Source organism: Ornithorhynchus anatinus, chromosome 2 (assembly GCF_004115215.2).
Source record: "Ornithorhynchus anatinus isolate Pmale09 chromosome 2, mOrnAna1.pri.v4, whole genome shotgun sequence".
Lineage (NCBI taxonomy): Eukaryota > Metazoa > Chordata > Mammalia > Monotremata > Ornithorhynchidae > Ornithorhynchus > Ornithorhynchus anatinus.
Genome location: NC_041729.1, coordinates 40,792,131 through 40,810,960, shown reverse-complemented (window position 1 = coordinate 40,810,960; position 18,830 = coordinate 40,792,131). Strand labels below are relative to the sequence as shown.

General features: G+C 52.6%; 1 long non-coding RNA gene across 1 annotated transcript in view; it reads left to right on the top strand.

Annotated features, from left to right (window-relative positions):
- Nucleotides 1–18,830, top strand: part of LOC120638214 — a 119,159-nt gene that overhangs the window by 99,699 nt on the left and 630 nt on the right. The window contains exon 3 of the long non-coding RNA XR_005659747.1: nt 17,190–17,276. This is a non-coding gene — a long non-coding RNA (uncharacterized LOC120638214). The remainder of the gene's footprint in view (nt 1–17,189; nt 17,277–18,830) is intronic.

The window sequence follows — 18,830 nt, the reverse complement described above, 5'->3', positions numbered from 1 at the left end:
CCCCCACTGGGGAGCCTGGGGGTCCCCAATTTATTCTCCTCAAAGGGGATTCTGGAGTTCCCAGTCCTTCTATGGACACCCAACCTGGGGCCTGTTGACCAGTCCTCTCTCCTACCTCCACATGTTGGCTCCCACACCATCTGGCCCAACCCCCTTCTGGTTCTCCACAGACCCAAAAACCGGCCGCATCTGACATCTGGATTTTGGCTCACAAGGCTGCGCTCAGCAAAGCTTCCCAACGGGGCTAGGGGGAAGATAGGAGAGAAGAAAACTTTCACGGGAAACAGAAAACGTTTAAAACATTATCAGTGAACATGGCCTATTGATAAAACACTGGAATGTTAAAAATGCTATTGAGCTGCAACTTTTACCCAATTTCTTTTTGGCAATCTTGTATCACAGCCAAATTTTAGCTTTTCACATCTTGCACTCAACAAAGTTCATTCCATCAGCAAAAGTCCCCCAACCCTCTTGCCCCTTACTCCCAGACCCGCTCACGACTTCCACTCAGGGCGAGTGATCGAGGAGAGAAACACCATTTTCAGACAGATCAGTTCCTATTCGGAGCAGTAGTGGCCATTATGCAAATCGAGCCATAAGAAGTTTAAAAGTCTGGAACCATCATATTTCTTTATTTCATTAGCAGTAACGCAAGCAGGAGAGTTAATATGGCAGAATGGATCCATTCCAGCATCTACACAAACCAGCCCATTTAACAGGACCAGTGGCTCTCCCTATGGCAGACTTGGCAGCTGCCCTGGGGGCCAGAAACGCTGATAGAGCTGGCCTCATGGGATTAGGGGAGGGGATGGGGGATGAGGTGGCAGGCTGAGAACAGATTAGCATGAGGGAATCCTTGGACCCAGCTGTCAGTTCATCTCTGTGGTCAGAGGGGAAGGTAACTGGAACCTAGAGGGATCTTTCCAACCAGCTCTCCCTCACCTAGAGGGATCCTTCCAACCAGCTCTCCCTCAGCTGCAGGAAGGCCTCAGCCCTCTCTGGGAGTGCAGAACAATCACTGCACGGCTTTCTCCACTGATCCCAGAAGTGTTCAGGACCACCCTCAGATAGGGTGGCTGGCATCCCCAGGCTTAAGAGGGAGCAAAGGTATTTTTCTCCAGCTTAAATTCTTGCATAGGGCCAGAGAGCCCTGACCATCCCCCTCTGAAATTGACTGTCCTCAGCAGAAAGTGACCCAAGCTCCTTAGGGGAATTGCCAGAAGCCCCCACTCCCTTGTACCTGTCATTCATTCAATAGTATTTATTGAGCGCTTACTATGTGCAGAGCACTGTACTAAGCACTTGGAATGTACAATTCGGCAACAGATAGAGACAATCTGTCAGTCCCCCACATTAGACTGTAAACCCCCCGAGATCAGGGTCCATGTCTTTTACTCAGTTATACCCTCTCAACCACTTAGTACAATGGTCTGCACAAAAATAGCAATCAATAATATTTGCTGAAAGCCTACTTACTAAGCACTTGGGAGAGTAAAACAAAGCTAAGACACATGAGATTGCAAACTCTTGGAGGGCAGGGACTCTGTCTTTAAACTCTATTATACTCTCCCGAGCACTTTGAGAAACATGGTCTGCACACAGTAAGCACTCCATAAAGTCTGCTGCTTTACTGATTGATTGATTTGATCCCTGCTTACACTTCAGGAGAAGAGAGACACACTAAAATAATTTACAGATAGGAGCTGGTGCTCAATAAGTACTATTGATTGAGAAAACTGAGACTCTCACACAGACTCCCTTCCACCCACCCACTCCTTCTTCCTTCCTCGGGGTGGGGTGGGGTGGGATGCCCGGGCCAGCAACAGTGAACAGAAATCAGACAGGATTACTTACCATCTTAAGTAACAGAGGTGCTGGTGATTGAGGGGTGGGCAGAAGGGACACCCTGTCTTAGTGGGGGAGCATTAGTCGAGGGCTGTGCAGAAGGGAGGCCCTGGGGGTGCTGACAGGCATGTGCAGAAGGGAGGCTCGGGGGATGGGGGGGAAGGAGGACACTGGCAGAGGGGTGGCTGGAAAACCCTCTCTTTCCTGGGAGAGCTCACCCAGTTCTAGCCCAGTTCCACTGCCTGGGCTGGAGCTCCAGTGACACCTAGAAGATTGTCCCTCAGGTGATCCAAAAGCGTCGAGCTTTGCCCAGGAGACAGCCGGGGACCTTCCTGTGTCCTTCAGGCTTCCAGACAGCCTCGCTTTCAGGGTTTGGCGAACGTGGTTTTCTTTTTAATATCCCCTCATTATTGTCTCTCCTCAGCCTCGGCCACTTTATCGCTCTGGATCGCCTTGATTCAAATGAAAAACAAAGGTGAAAAGTTTGAATCGTTTTTAATATGGTCATCTGGACCTGGAAAAAACTGCAAAGCCTCTGATTACAGCTGGGCCCCGGGGTTTATTAAAGTGGAACCACTTCTCTGGGGCTGGGGCCGGGGAGGCTGCTCTTCTGCATTAGGAGCCTAAGGGGGCCGGTGGTATGGCTTGATTTCCCAGATCTTACCCGGGAGAAGCAGGGTCCAGAGAGCACGAGCCAAGAAAAGCAGGCAAGGGCTGGGGACGAGGAGAAATCCCTCTTGGGATTTGTGGTTCCTTCCTGCTAAACTGTAAGCTCCTTATGGGCAGGGAACAGGTCTAATTCTTTTGCATTGTACTCTCCAATGCACTTAGTACAGTGTTCTGCACATAGTAAGCACTCAATAAATATGATCGATTGCTTCCCTGCCCCTAAAGGAGAGGTGTGGACTCACACACCCAACCATGTGTGCACACACATGTGCCCAGGCTTGAGGACACTTGCACACACTCCCACCACAAGCCCCAGCATTCATTCATTCATTCATTCATTCAATCGTATTTATTGAGTGCTTACTGAGTGCAGAGCACTGAACTAAGCACTTGGGAGTACAGCAGAACAATAAACAGACACATTTCCTGCACAGTTGCAGGAACCATTCAGGCTGTCCAGGGGTGGGTCGGACTGGTGTGGGCCAGCCCATCCCAAAAGACGATAGTCTCCTCACTGCTGAGACCAGCTCTCCATAGATGCCAAGAGCGCACTAGGAATTGAACCCAGTATACTTTAGGGTCAGTCAGAAGGGCTGACCTTTCTGCCCTGCTTGTGTCCTCCTTCCCGGACTGCCAGGGTTTGTCAACCCCAGGCATGTCAGGGTAAAAAAGGATGCCCCCACAGCACTTATATACACATCCATAATGTATTTATATTAATGTCTTTCTCCCCTTCTGCATTATACGTTTGTTGTGAGCAGGGAATGTGTCTGTTTAATGTTATACTGTACTCTCCCAAGTGCTTAGTACAGTGCAGCGCTCAGTAAATACAGTTGACTGACTATAAAGCTCAGGGGATGCAGAGTCCGAGGGAGAGGCCTTGGCCTTGGCCCCAGACCAGGGCTTCAGCTACAGGGCTGGGTTTCCCCCCGGCTGCCTCGTCTTTTCCAATACGGTATTTGTTAATTACAATAATAATAATAATGATGATGTTGGTATTTGTTAAGTGCTTACTATGTGCAGAGCACTGTTCTACGTGCTGGGGTAGATACAGAGTAATCAGGTTGTCCCACGTGAGGCTCACAGTCTTAATTCCCATTTTACAGATGAGGTAACTGAGGCACAGAGAAGTAAATGACTTGCCCACAGTCACAAGCTGACAAGTGGCAGATCCGGGATTCGAACCCATGACCTCTGACTCCCAAGCCCTTGCTCCTTCCACTGAGCCATGCTGCTTAGCGTTTACTATGTGCCAAGCACTGTTTTCTACCCCGCAACTGGTGGCCTGTTGGGCCACCTGGCACAATCACCACTATGCTCCTCTGGGAAGGCCAACCTCCAAGGTTGGGGGCTGGCTCCGCTCCTAGCAGACCTGCTGGGAGGGTTCAATGACAGTGACGATGCCCATCCAAGGCCCAGGGGGTTCCCTGCCAGGATTGGGGAGCCATGGGCACAGGGCACTGCTCTGGCCAGGCAGTTGAGGGCACTGTTGGCACATGCCATGACAGGAGTAAGCAGAGATGGGCCATGGGGGGATGGAGGAAATAGTCTGCTCTACGAATGGGCCTTTCTGGTTGCTGTGCTAACTTCAGGTGACACTGACCCCGCTGGCTGAGGGTAACTGTACTTGGCCTCTGGCTGGGGAGAAATCCATTCCCTGTACCCCCGTTCCCTCCCGGGTAGAAGCAGCAACCAAGTCCAGACCCACCCTGTCCTATTGCAGTAGTCAGCCCCCACCCCCCGCACTCTCCTTTGGCCCTCAGCAGCCTGAGCCCGCAGCAGCCTTTGATAGCTGTGCTTTAGGCCCCCGTAATCCCTCCTTTACTTGACTTTGGGTTATTTTGAACAGGAGATTAGAGGAGATTATCTGCATCACCTGAGACACTGAACTCGCTATCTCTTCGCCGAGTCTCACGTCTCCTGCTCTCCACCAAGGGGCTCCCTTCTTTACTCCTAACCCGGGGGAGCAGTCCGCAGGCCTCCCTCAAGCGACAGCGAGCTCTAGTGGGTGGGTGAGTAGGAGTGGCATCCAGCACCCCAGGCCCCAAGGGGGTAAAGAAAGGGGAGTGTCAAGGAAATGCATGCATGCTGACCTCTGTGCTTGTTTGAATCATTTCTGGAGGGGAGGGGCAGGCTAGCCTGGGAAAAATTCAAGGTCCAGAAGCTTCCGAATTTGCCCTCTGCTGCTGGGCAAAACCAAAGCAGGCATGCGGCTGACAGAAGGGAGGAGAACAAAGACCCAAGTCAGAACAACAGGGACTGTCTCTGTTACCGATTTGTACATTCCAAGCGCTTAGTACAGTGCTCTGCACATAGTAAGCGCTCAATAAATACTATTGAATGAATGAATGAGCAACACCCTGAGGTGACGCTATGGGCACCTAGAGGCCAGGGTCCATCGGCTTAACTTGCTTTATATTCGTGCCCGGAACAGTGCCAGGTCGCCAGGTACTTAACAAATGCGTTAGACCAACATGATGATGATAACCATCATGTCTAGGCAGTGATTCTTTAAACATTTGTGGAGAACAGGCTGCCAAGGACTGAACTGGGCCCTTGGGGTCCACTTTACAGTCTAAACATAGTCCCTGCCCTCAAAGAGCTGGCAGTCCAATAGGATTGCTCGCCCCCTTCCCCACCATCCTGGGGGCACTGTGTAATGTCCGGCAGAGTGGCCTGACCCCAGGCCGGCTGCTCTACTCACAGCCTGAACCTTCCCCTCTGCTGACAGGGCCTCCAGGGGTGGCCAGAGGAGGCTGGGAGGCCCAGCCAGGAGGGCAAGAAATAACCCTAGCCCTATAAAGCTGGCTCCCCTCAGAGCAGGGCCTTTGGAAAAAAAAAAGGTATTTATTAAGCTACTACTATGTGCCAGGCACTGTACTAAGCACTGGTGTAGATACAAACTAATAAGGTTAGACCTAGTTCCCTATGTCCCACATAGGGCTCACAGTCTTATTCCCCATTTTACAGATGAGGTAACTGAGGCACAGAGAAGTGAAATGACTTGTCTAAGGTCACACAGCAGACAAGGGGGTGGAGCTGGGATTTGAACCCAGGTCCTTTTGACTTCCAGGCCCAAATCTATCCATGCTCACCCTCTAGGCCATGCTAACCATCAGTCCTGGTCATCTCTGGCTGCAGGCACCCCGGGCAGTGCAGAGACTGCCCCTCCCTCCTACCCCCCCCCCCCCCGACTGGCCCCTTCCCCAGCCAACTCCCCAGGTGGGGCTAGTGGGGCTGGAGGTTCACTTTCACTCCAATTCTGCCAGCACTTGCCACTCCTCCCGCCCCCCAGGCACACCAGGCACGAGCAAGCCTGAAGCCCAGTAGGAGAGTGGGGAACCTGTGGTTCCCCGATTTCTTTCTTGGGGAGGGGGAGACACTCAGGATCCAGCAGCTAGCAGCCGCTGCCCCTGAAGGCAAACCAAGAGCAGACACAGGCTTGGTCACACACCTTCATGGACTGCTGTTCCCATTTCAAACTCCACTAGACTAGAATCCATCTGCCAGGCTGGAAATTAATAGCAATCATTAAACAAAGGGAGCTGGCAGAAAGGAGCCCGAAGTGAAAAGCGTGCAATTTCTGCCAACAAAAAAATTAAAACTATTTAGACATCCGGCGAGTCATTTATTCCTGCACAGGCCTCCCTCCACCTGGGGTTTCAATCTCATTATAGTTTGTCCAAAACAGATGTTACCCTTTTAACAGCAGATTACAAACAATAAGCTCTATTCCTCCAGAGGTGTTATTACTAATACTATTATTGTCATTTTTATTAGTTTTCCAACTCGGGGGTCACCCCACCTACCCTTGATTCTTGGTCCTTTCTGGTACAGCTCAGAGTTCACCTGCACTCAACCATCTCCCCCCAGCCCCCTGCCCCACCCCAGCCCTGCATCCCTCCCTCCCACCTGTGGTGGTGGGGGGGAGATGGATATGGGCAGTGTTGGTTGGGGGTGGTTTCATTCATTCATTCAATCACACTTATTGAGCACTTACTGTTTGCAAAGAGAAAACAATATACCATTATAATTCCCTGTCCATATCGAGCTTACAGTCGCGCGCTCCTGCAGCCTCTGCCTCCCAAACCCTCCCTACACATCCTCTCCAGGCCCTGGAATGTTCCTTCCCCATAGGCCATGGAGATGGGTGCATATCTTTTTTATGGTATTTTTCAAGTACTTGCTATGTGCCAGGGAACTGTTTTAAGTGCTGTGGAGGATACAAGATAATCAAGTTGGACAGAGTCCCAGTCCAACATTAGGGCTCAGAGTCCTAATCCCCATTTTAAAGATGAGGTAATAGAGGCACAGAGGAATGAAGGGACTTGCCCAAGGTCACAGAGCAGACTAGTAGCAGAACTGGGATTGGAACCCAGGTCCTCTGACTTCCAGGCTCAAGCTTGCACTCTCTCTCTCTTTTTTAATGGTATTCATTACTCACTATGTGTCAATCACTGCTGTCAGCACTGGGATAGATACAAGCTGAGTAGGCCAGATACAGTCCCTGTCCCACAAGGGGATCACAGTTTAAGTAGTTGGGAGGACACATAGAAAATCCCCATTTTGCAGTTAAGGAAATGAGGCACAGAGAGTTAAGTGATTTGCCCAAGGTCATACAGTTGAGAAGCGGCAGAGCCGGGATTAGAATCCAAGTCCTCTGGCTTCCAGCTCCCAGGCCCATCCTCTTTCCACTAAGCCATGTTGCTTCCCTGGTGGAAAGCAAACCTGGGGTGGCTTGTTTATCAAACCATTTGATGGAGAGGCAGTGGATGGGGCAAAGCCAGGGAAATCCAGACAGTTGAGGGTCATCGGGGTGGCCGGATTCCCTAAACTGGGAATGGGTCATTTACCTTGGCAAGCCCAGGCCCAGCACTGGGGTTGTACGGCTAACGCTGCCGCTGCCGACACTACGGCCAGTCACTCGCTCACCAAACCGTCTCTGGGCACCGCGGGCTCTGGCCAGGTTTCTCAGGCTCTGTTCGACGCTGCTCTGGCCGCTTCCGCCGTCCACTCCGGGGGATCTGAAGCAGTTCCCTGGGGCCTCCCGCTGGGGATTCCCATGCAGTGACCCCCCGAGTGAGCGAGGCCAGGGCTGCCCTAGAGCCAAGGAGGAATGCAGGGCTGGAAGTCCTGGGCCTTGCTCCATCTGTGCTCTCTGCATTCTTCCATTGCTGAGGGGATGGAGAGCTTGGGAGTGCCACCTTCTCCAGAGATTTAACCCTCTTTAGAAGGAGAGGATGCTGGAGGGACAAGAGGCGAGGTGGGGTGAATTCCCAACCCTCTTAGGAGCTAGTGGGTGCTGCTTGTTACTATCATCATGGGGTTCCCCTACACTGTAAACTCATTCATTCATTCATTCAATAGTATTTATTGAACACTTACTATGTGCAGAGCACTGTACTAAGCGCTTGGAATGTACAAATCGGCAACAGATAGAGACAGTCCCTACTCGTTTTTGGAGGGAACGTTACTGCTAATGCTGTTGTATTGCACTCTCCCAAGCACTTAATACAGTGCTCTGAACATAGTAAGTACACAATAAATGCCACTGATTGATCGATTGACCCCCCCCCCCCCCCCCCCCCCCCCCCCCCCGAGAGGCTTGGGCTCCTCCTGTCTGCCTGCTGGGCTGGCAGGGGGCTGTCTGGAAGCTTTTTAAGAGTGTGAAAATCACCAGGGGTGGGGAGGGAGCAGGGTCCAACACAGATTCAATGACTGGTACTCACTAACAGTGTCCATCGGAAACACTTCCTCTTCACCCAGGAGCTTTGAGTTCATCTAAGGATCTGAAAGAACTTTCCAAGGCTCTCAATAATCTCCTCCCTGTTGGCAGGGTTTGTTTTTTTTTTCCTTTATTGGGGCCCAGAGTGGCAAGGTGACTTCTTCAAGGTCACACAGCAAGTCGGAGGCAGGGCAGGGATTAGAACCCAGGGTTCCAACTACCAGACTACCCTGCCTCTGCTGCAGCCTCATCCACCTTCGTTCCTGAGATATTGTATTTCTTTAAGACAGCGAGAGTCTTACATAGCAGTCAGCTAAAACTTTTTTTTATATGAAGTCCCCCTGCTCCAAAATCCATTTCACATCATTTTTTTTTCCTCTTCCTAATTTAAACCTTCTCACGGCAGACCAGTTTCAGACTTGAATATCGGTGATCTACGCTCAACTGGCGATCTGCCATGCTGGAGAGCAATATTGGGACCTCAGCAATTACTAACAGTAAATCCAAATATTAACAAGAAAACACGCATCCATTATGTCCATCCTGTGGGGGGAGATATATGGGAGAAGAGCTGCAAAACCGGTAGATATATGGATGACTCTCTTCGTCTCCTTCCCCAACCTGTAAAATTTTCCGCAGACAGGCACGAAACCATCGCTTATCTCATCTCAGCAGGGCTAAAGGACAGTGAAGTTGAACGGAACCAAACAAGGCCGGCTGTCTTGGCCACAACTGAGTCGCTGTGTGACCTTGAGCAAGGCGATTAACCTTTCTGGGTCTTCCTTATTCTACCTGTAATATGGAGCTGTGGCTCTCTAACCCCCACTACGGCCAGAGGGGGCTGTGAGGCCCCACATGGTAAGCATGTTTATATTTAACATGTTCACGTGTACGTCGTGCTATGGCAATCCAGTGAAGGACATCATGCTAGACGTGGCTCAGTGGAAAGAGCCCGGGCTTGGGAGTCAGAGGTCATGGGTTCAAATTCTGGCTCCGCCGCTTGCTAGCTCTGTGACTTTGGGCAAGTCACTTAACTTCTCTGTGCCTCAGTTACCTCATCTGTAAAATGGGGATTAAAAACTGTGAGCCCCACGTGGGACAACCTGTTCACCTTGTATCCCCTCAGCGTTTAGCACAGTGCCTTGCACATAGTAAGCGCTTAACGAATACCATCATTATTATTAGATTATTCACTTAGGTGTAGATGCTAGAGGCCATGCTAAACTTACCCTGCTTGCTTGCCGTCATTGTCAGGATGGGTACTTGTTTGGGAGCGATGGGAGTTCGTCTTCTCCCCTGGCACCCCGACCCTCCAGTCTATCAGTGTCAGGGCTGGTGGTACCCAGTGAAGGCAGCGAGGGTTGTTCCTGTGGTTTACTGCCCTAGAAACCACATTAAAAAAACTGAAGTGAAGCACTTGTGTTTCCAATCCTAGACGGTCCACAGGTAGTCCTCAGCCCAGGCCCCCGGGGTGAGCTTTCCCGCCCTTTCCCAAGCCCCAACCTTACATTGGATCTGCGACCGTTAGGCGTTTGGTATTAGCCCCACCCCCAACCGTACAGCACTTTTATACATATCTTTAAATTATGTATTATAAATTACTTATTTAGTCATATTAATTCCTATCTCCCCTCTAGACTGTAAGCTTATTAAGGGTAGGGATTGGGTCTGCTAATTCTGTTGCATTGTACTCTCCTAAGCGCTTAGTACAATGCACTGCATATAGTAAGTGCTCAATCAATACCATTGATTGATTGATTGATTGTGCTAAGCACAAATGCTTGCTCCCAACTGAGGGCTGCCTGCCCCCTTGGTAACTAGGAAGAAGGTGGAACGGGACCGTGATCCTCTGGCCTTCGAACCCCTTGCTTCAGAGAGGGGACCTCCCCGTGGGCCTCAGGTCTGAGCTGCAAACTGCATACCCTGGCCCCTACCTAGCCTGGAGAATTTAGGAATCCATAAGGTTGAAGGCACAAGTGGGACTCTGGTCATCCCATAGGCTTTTAACCTTCTCTTTCAGCTACCTTTAAGTCACCTGAAATGAAGTGAGTTAGCCTCCCTCCCCGGTCCCCAATCTAGACTTCTGGTCTTCCACCTCTTCCTACCACACCACCCCTGTTGGCGTATCCATGGCCACCAGGACTCGCTTGCCTGGTGCCTGAGAGACCACCTACCTTATCTCAAATCCCAGGAGGAGGCCCATCGGGTGCCAGGGACCTCAAAGCCCATGAGATCTGCCACCTCTGAACAGAGAGATCCCGGCCTCCCTGAGCCCCAGTCCCCACCGCTGGGGCTGCTCACAGCATCTCCAGCTCAGGAAAAGAAGAGCCGGGGCAGGTGGGATAATAATAATGATGGTATTTGTTAAATGCTTACTATGTGCCAAGCACAGTTCTAAGCGCTGGGGTAGATACAAGATAATCTGGTTGTCCCATCTGGGGCAACATTTTAAAGATGAGGGAACTGAAGCACAGAGAAGTGAAGTGACTTGCCCAAAGTCACTCAGCTATGTGAGGAGGGCCGGGATTAGAACCCATGACCTCTGACTCCCAAGTTCAGCCTCTTTCCGCTAATCCATGCTGCTTCTGTCCCCTCCGACCACCCTCCCTGCAGCTGGGAACTTGGGAGGCCTGGGGCTGCGGCCCCAGTAGAGGCCTCGCTGGGCCTTGGAAGGGTAACCCACTTGCCCCATCCCTGGCACAGCAGTGCCCAAGGCTTGGTGGCCAGTGGTAGATAGCTGGGCCAGAAGTGAGGAGAGCGGCCCTTCCAAGGTAGGAGAGAAAAGTTGCTGTAGACATAAATCTACAACCCCCAACCCCCGGCTGGCAGCAGGTCCCCAGCAAAGAGATTTACCAGTGCCCCGACCCCAATCCCCCCCTCCCCAGTGCAAGCATGGGCCAGTAGGCACAGGGCTTGCCCTGAGCCACACATCTCAAGAGGCTCCCAGCCCACATTGGGTCCGAGCTGCAGTTCTGCTGCAGGCTGATGAGGCTCTCGGCCCTCGGCTGTCCCCAGCCTGGGCTCCTGGAGCCTCCAGAGAGGCAGTCCAAGTCCCATTCCGGGCCTCTGGTTGCCCTCTACAATGAGGCAGGGAGATCCTAGGCTCAGACCAATTTGTCCACTGCAGCTGTAAACTGAGGGCTGAGCTACACTACAGGCTACACTCAAGGTGTCGGAACCTCTGACCCACCTCAGCAAGGCATGGGCGAGGCTGGGGATGGGGAAGGAACTAAGCCACTTAGGCCAGGGGTGGGGGACGGACCCTCGTGAATAAGTGTTTTCTCTAATAACAACAAATGTGGTATTTGTTGAACACTTACTCTGTGCCAAGCACTGTCCTGAGTTCTGGGGTAGATGCAAGATAATCAGGGATACAGCCCCTGCCCTGACATAGGACTCACAGTCCAACAAGGAGAGAGAACAGGTATTGAATCCCCATTTTATAAACGAGGAACCCGAGGCACAGAGAAGTTAGTGACTTAAGGCACCACAGCAGACAATTGGCAGAGTTGGGATTAGAACCCAGGTCCTCTGACTCGTATCATGTACTTTCTACTGGACCACCCTACTTCTCACTGCTCCACCCTACTTCTCACTGCTCCTTCTTGCTCTTGCTCAGCCTTCATTTTACCATTCGATGCTTTTGGTCAATTTCCCTCCCACTCCCAGCAACCCTGGTTGCACAATTAAACATTTATCATTGTCACCTATGAGGCTGGCTTCTTTATCCTCCTTTGCTTATTGATGGCAACAGCTCTGTTGATGGAGTTGGGGCCAGGGGGAGGAGGGAGGGACCGGGGGGAGGAGGGAGGGACAGATGGAGCCCAGTAGAGAGAAAATGGGCACATGGGAAAGGGACAGGGCGACACAGAGCGAAAGACAGGGAGAGAGGGACAGAGGGGTATGGAGAGAGTAAGGAGTATAGGGCAAGGGGAGCAAGTGGATAGAGGGGGCATGAAGAGAGGGGGGGCACGGGGATAGGTAAGGACCTGGGAAGAGGCAGGGGAAGAGGAAAAGAGAGGAGACAGAAAGAAAAGGAGAGAGTGTTGACCAGCTGGCTCTCTACTCCTAAGCCCCAGGTGAGTAAATCAAATCTTTGGAGTCCCTGTGAGTCCCCTGTGATTCAGGGTGCTGCAATTGGGCCCACCTGCTCCCGCTCCTCATGGCCCTCGCTGGGCTCTTCCCAACAGTTGCCTGTCTTCGCTCAAACAGCTCTCTCCCAACTATCTGCCCTGGCTCAGCTCCCACTGCAACTCAGCCCACGTACTTCACTCTTCTATCCAACCGACCCCCTGGGACTTGCTCTCCTGTCTCTCTCATCAGTAATAATGATGGTATTTGTTAAGTGCTGGGGGAGATACAAGGTAATCAGCTTGTCTCAGTGGGACTCACAGTCTTCATCCCCATTTTACAGATGAGGTAACTGAGGCACAGAGAAATTGGGGCTTGCCCAAGGTCCCACAGCAGAGTGGCAGAGCTGGGATTTGAACCCACTACCTCTGATTCCCAAGCCTGTGCTCTTTGCTACTCATCAATAATAATGTTAGTATTTGTTAAGCGCTTACTATGTGCAGAGCACTGCTCTAAGTGCTGGGGTAGATACAAGGTTGTTAGGTTGTCCCACGTGGGGCTAACAGTTAATTCCCATTTTACAGATGAGGTAACTGAGGCACAGAGAAGTTAAGTGACTTGCCCACAGTCACACAGCTGACAAGTGGCAGAGCCGGGATTCACACCCATGACCTCTGACTTCCAAGCCTGGGCTCTTTCCACTGAGCCATGCTGCTTCTCTAATAATGTTGGTATTTGTTAAGCACTTACTATGTGCACAGTGCTGTTCTAAGCACTGGGGTAGATACAGGGTAATCAGGTTGTCCCACGTGAGGCTCACAGTTAATCCCCATTTTACAGATGAGGTAACTGAGGCACAGAGAAGTTAAGTGACTTGCCCAGGGTCACACAGCTGACAAGTGGCAGAGCCAGGATTCAAACCCATGACCTCTGACTCCCAACCCCAGGCTCTTTCCACTGAGCCATGCTGTTTCATCAATGGCCCCTTGTAAATAGGGCTGGTTGGGGAAGAAAGGCTGGGAAGTGGTTAGAGTTCTGGTTTCATCCCTGAATCTACAGGAACAAAATCCTCTTGCTTAACTCTCACACTCCCCACTCCCACAAAGGCCTCCCCTCCATTAAGATCCTGCCCTCGGGCTCCCCCGAGGTTGGATGCTGACCCATTCCAAGAAGTCCCCCTCCCCAAATACCCTCAGGGTCAGCGGGACAGGGACTGGCTTCCCAACAGCCACTGCACTCCTCCTTCTCATCTCCAAACAGTCACCATGCTCCTCCTGTTCCTCTCCAAATAAACAGCCACCATGCACCTCCTTGTCCTCCCAAACAACCACCATGTTCCCCTCCAAACAGGCTCCTCTCCATTCCTCCTGCTCATCCCCAAACAGCACCACACTCTTCCTCCTCTTCCTCCCCAAACTGACACCATGCTCCTCCTACTCCTCCCCAAATAAAGAACCACCGCATTCCTCCTGCTCCTCCACGAATGGCCACCATGCTCCTCCTGCTCCTTCCCTGATAAACAGCTACTGGTCCTTCTTGCTCCCCCTCAAAATAAGCAGCCATTGTGCTCCTCCTGATCCTCCCCAGACAGCCACACTCCTCCCGCTCCTCCTCACTGCCTCAGGCCAGAAGGGGCTAGTGCTTTGGGTAGAGGTTCTTCGGTTGGGTAGAGGTTACCTAAGGTAACCCTGCTTTCGGCTCAAGAAGGTGGGAGGTGTGGGGGGTGCACACATCCAGTCTACCAGACCCAATACTGCAGCTACAACCACATCATCCACACCCCCTGCTCAACTCCCACCATCACCGGGGGCTCCCATCACCTCTTCCTGCCAGAGGATGACAAGCACACTCACATCTCCGATATCAGTTCTCTAGAAGCTCCTTACCACTCTGGCAGGAGGCAGGAGCACGAGGTAAGGACAGGAGGCAGAAGTGGGTTTGGGAGAAGTCTCCATGTTAACACATAAAGCCTGGAGGGGAGCCTCGGCCCTGCGTGAGGGAACAGCCTGAAGTGAGGATGGTCTCCCCGGACAAAGAACGAGCCTTTCAACCCCTTGCCTAGTGGCATTGCCTGAATCCCTCCACCCCCATTTCCCAGAAGAGAAATAAGGGTGCGGCAGGCAGAGGCCCAGAGGCAGGGCCCAGACAAGCATTCTGGGCTCCCAGTTCAGCGCTCCATCCACTAGTCTGCACTAGAGCCTCGCGTGGCCAGATGGCGGACCTGAATCCTTTCCTTTTTCCCTTTGGATTGCTACAGCACCTTCCTTCCCCACACCTCAAAGTGCTTTCTCATCTTGCTTCACTTTCAGGCATCTACTACGAGAGGCTGGCGGGGAACAAAGCTGCTCAACCCCATTTCACAGATGGGGAATTCGAGGTGCTATCCGGAGGTGGGGGAGGTGGGCCCGAGATCAACCCGCCAGTAGAGGAAGGGTCTGGATCGCACCTGCAGGGTCCCGGGCCAAGGGCCGCATCCTGTCAGCAGAGGGGTAGGAGTGAGCTGCCCCTTCTGGCTCCAAGCAAACACTCCATGACACACGGCCCGGGACACAAGGCCTGGGACATCCCACCCAGGCCAGGCTATAGCTGCTGGCAATCCCCCCACCCCCCGGGGGCAGGGCCGGTGCCGCAGCCCCTCCCCGGCCCAGGGCCCACATGGGCCAAAAGGGCCTCCACCCCAACGGCAAAATATTTTTCGCACCGGAAAAGCCAGGCTGGGGCTTCATCTTTTCCTGGCGCCCAGGGCCGGCCCGCTCCAGGTTACTCCTGGCAACGGCAACACTACCTTCTATGCCTCAAGTTCAGCCCAGGCAGCCTCTCCAGCTGCTGCCCTCAGGGCCGAGACCCTAGGAGAGGCCACTGTCCTTGAGAGTGCCCCTGGCAGGAAAGCAGCTGTCTCTGTACTCAGGCCCCGAGGAGGGCAGCCAGGGCTTACTATGTGCCAAACACTAAACTAAGCACTGGGGCAGATACCAGATAATCAGTTTGGACACCGTCCCTGCCCCACATGGTGTTTACAGGTCGGGGGGAGGTGGTGAGCGGGGGGGTAGGCACCTATCCCTCCATCAGTCAAGCAGTGTTATTACTGAGCACCTGCGGAGGGCTAGGCACTGTGCAAAGCGTTTGGGGGGGTAGCAAGTAGCAAGCCTGTCCTCAGGGAGCTTATAGTCCAACGGGGGTGGTTTTTGAAGGGTCCTCTAGTACCAGCCCGGCCAGGGCCCCTCCCTGACATTCTGCAGCCCTGGCTCTGCTTCCCCATTCCTGCTTCCCGCTCGCTCCAGGAACAGCCATCCTGCCTCGAGACTCTCCCCATCATCCAAACCATGCCTAGCAGACCTGAGACTTCAAGCCCTCTTCCCTTCAGGTGCCTGGAGTGGCACAAAGTATCCCGGGAGCAGCCGACTGATCCCTGCCGGCAGCCAGATGGGGATCCCAGCTAGCCACGCGGGTACTGGAGGCCATTGGAGGGAGACAGGCCTCTTCCCCTACATGCAACTCCTGATGCTGCTGCTCTATAAACCTAGTGCGAGACCCTGTAAACCAGCAAATTGCTGCCTTTAATGAGCTGAAATTAAACCCGGCTGCTAATAAAATGCCTTTCTCGCTGCTGTTGTAGAAGAGACTGACGTGCAGCTTGTGGGAAAGTGCAAGGAAATATACAGTGTGAAAAGCAAACAAACCTGTTTGATTCGGAACAAGTCGATGACTCGCAGCTCCTCCCTCTCCCCGTGGGCATCTTGGGCCTTGCTGCTGCCCTCCATCCCTGGATCAGCCTCTCTGCATCTGTGCTTTGGCAGCGGGGTGTCATTACATAGAGGAGGGTCTTCACCTACAGACTAAAAGCAGAAGAGGAAATGAATTTAATCTGCAGCAGAAGAGACTCGGGTTAGACCTAAAGGACTTCCCAATTACCTGGGCTGGAGATGGCGTTCTCTGGAATGGTCCTGTTGTAGAATCCTGCCCAAGTGGGCCCGAGAGGTGTCCTCTGTAATGCTCGAGGAGACAAACAGCAGATAAAGCCCAGCACCTGGGATCCCAAGCCCCATGGCCTAATGGTCCTCTTCCTACAGTGAGAATTCCCAAGGTCCCACCCCATTGCTGCTGCTGCTGCTCTGCAGTCCTTGGGCAAGTGGCATTTTGAGGCATCAATCAATCCATCAATCAATCAATCAAGGCTAAGGGAGAGGACGGGACTCAAGAGTCACCTGTCCTGCATTCCTCACCTGGTTCAGTCACCGGTGAGCCGGGTGACCTCGGGCGAATCACAACCTTTCTGGATCCCAGGTTCCACATCTGTAGAATGAGGAGAATAATACCTGCCTCTTCCCACTGTGGAAAGGCATGGACACTGAATTTAGGGTTTGGCACATAGTAGGTGCTAAAGAGAGACTGCGACTATTTTTCTTATAAGCAGTAAACCGTCTTTGGAATACTTGAAGGGGTGGACAACAGCGGTTGCCAGAGGGGCTAAGCAGGAGACTAGGAAATCAGGAGTTCTCATAAGAAGCAGCGTGGCCTAGCGGAAAGAGCACAGGCAAGGGAGTCAGAGGATCTGCATTTGAATCCCAACTCCACCTCTAGTTTGCTGTGTGATCTGGGGCAACTTACTTCATTTCTCTGGTCCTTGGTCTCCTCACGAATTAAATACCAGTTCTCCCTCCCATTTTAGACCATGAGCTCCATGCGGGATAGTGACTGTGTCCAATCTGTTTCTACTGTATCTATCCCCATGCTGAGTCCAGTTCTTGGCACAGAGTAAGTGCTTAACAAATACCATAATTGCCACTTGTCATTATTATTCCATTGTTGGCCGTGCTGTTGATCGGCTGGGCATCCCGGGACCCTCCTCTTTACCTCTCACCTTTCTCACTTGTAAAAGGGCATCGGAAGGACCCCACTTCCCAGTTGATTGCAAGAGCTAATAACGAAGTGACGGCCAAGCGGGTTACGGCAAGGCGAAATGATGGTTTGTATTTTCCCAGTCTCCAAATGGGTCTCCAGCTTTTTGCCACACAAAATCTCTCCTTTCCTACTCTGAGGACCAAACTCGCAACCTTTCTCTTGGAAACCTTCCCAGACTACCGTGTGCCCCATGACCAACTCCAAGTCTTCCCCGGCACCCTCCTCCTTTTGGAACGGGCGAACATTCAAGTGTGTTTTCTACACGGGGTGGGGTCCAAGGACTGGCACTGTCCCCATCTCCACCTGCTGCCTCCAGAAAAGCAGCCCCCACCACTGGCCCTTTATAACTGGGAGAGATACCCCTCTTTCCCTATACCCCTAGCTCCTAGCTCTGGCCATAGGTAAACCGTTTGGGCGGTGGAAGCGGCATGGACCGGGGGTGGTCCCAACTGAAGCAGTGAGGAGGAGCCCGAGGAGCTGAAGAACAAATTATTTTCTGATTCTCATTCCTGAATTGTTGAATTTAAACTGTCATTTTGTTCCTTCCTCCTCTTAGGTTGTCAGGCCCTTGTGGGCCAGGGAGGTGTCAGAATTAATCTCCATGAAGTCTTCCCAGTGTTTAGGACAGAACTATGTTGACTGCCTGAGCTTAATAAGTGTCATGATAGACTGATTGATAGATTGATATGCAATCTAGCTACCTGCTTAGCTGACTGCAGTGACACATTAGTGTGACTTGTCTCTCCCCTGGAGTGTAAATTCCCTGGGGCAGGGACCAAGGCTGGGTCTTCACTGGTCCTCATCCAGCCGGACAGAGGGACTGTAATTCCCTAGAGCTGCAGTGGTTGGGATGTTGGCAGGTTGCAGGTGCTGCCAGGCTGCAGCAGCACAGGTCCCCCAAGGGGTGAGGAAGATGGCCCACACCCTGCCCGTGCAACCAGGGGCATGGTGCCTGACAACTGGGCATCATCACAAGTGCCAACATCTCCTCCCTGCCCCCCCCCCCACCCTCTAACAATGTCCAAAATGCCACCGAGTGGAAATGAATTGCTGGGCTGGAGCCGGGGTAGTGGGTGGGGCCTGGGTTGGGTGGGCAGGACTGATGGAGGGCGGAGAGCTGGTGGCGGGCTGGTCTATTCAGTAGGCTGGTTTAGGGCTGAGAACAAAAAAACAGTCCTGGCTGGGACTGGTGCGGCTCTACACCTACTGCTAGGCCTTAGCCCTGGGCCACTGCAGCTTCCCACAGATCTGGCTCCTTGGACCCCACTCCTGCCGCCACTCCCTTCGGGTCGCCCTGGCCCAGGGGTCACTGCAGGAGGCCCCAGAAGCACAGCCCTCTGTCAATCATATTTATTGAGGGCTTAACTTTGGACAGAGCATTGTACTAAGCGCTTGGGAAGGTACTCTTTAACAATCTAACAGACCCATTCCCTGCCCAAAACGAGCTTAGAGTCTTGAGGGGGGCTGCTGCTTTATTTCCTCCTGCAGCTCTCCAACCCCTCAGCAGGTACTGAGGGCTGACCACACACAGGGCACCCAACTGAGCGCTTGGGGAGGGCCTGCCCTCTAGGAGCTTCCAGTCCCTAAGCGAAGGCGGGTGGGAGCCCCGGAGTGGCCT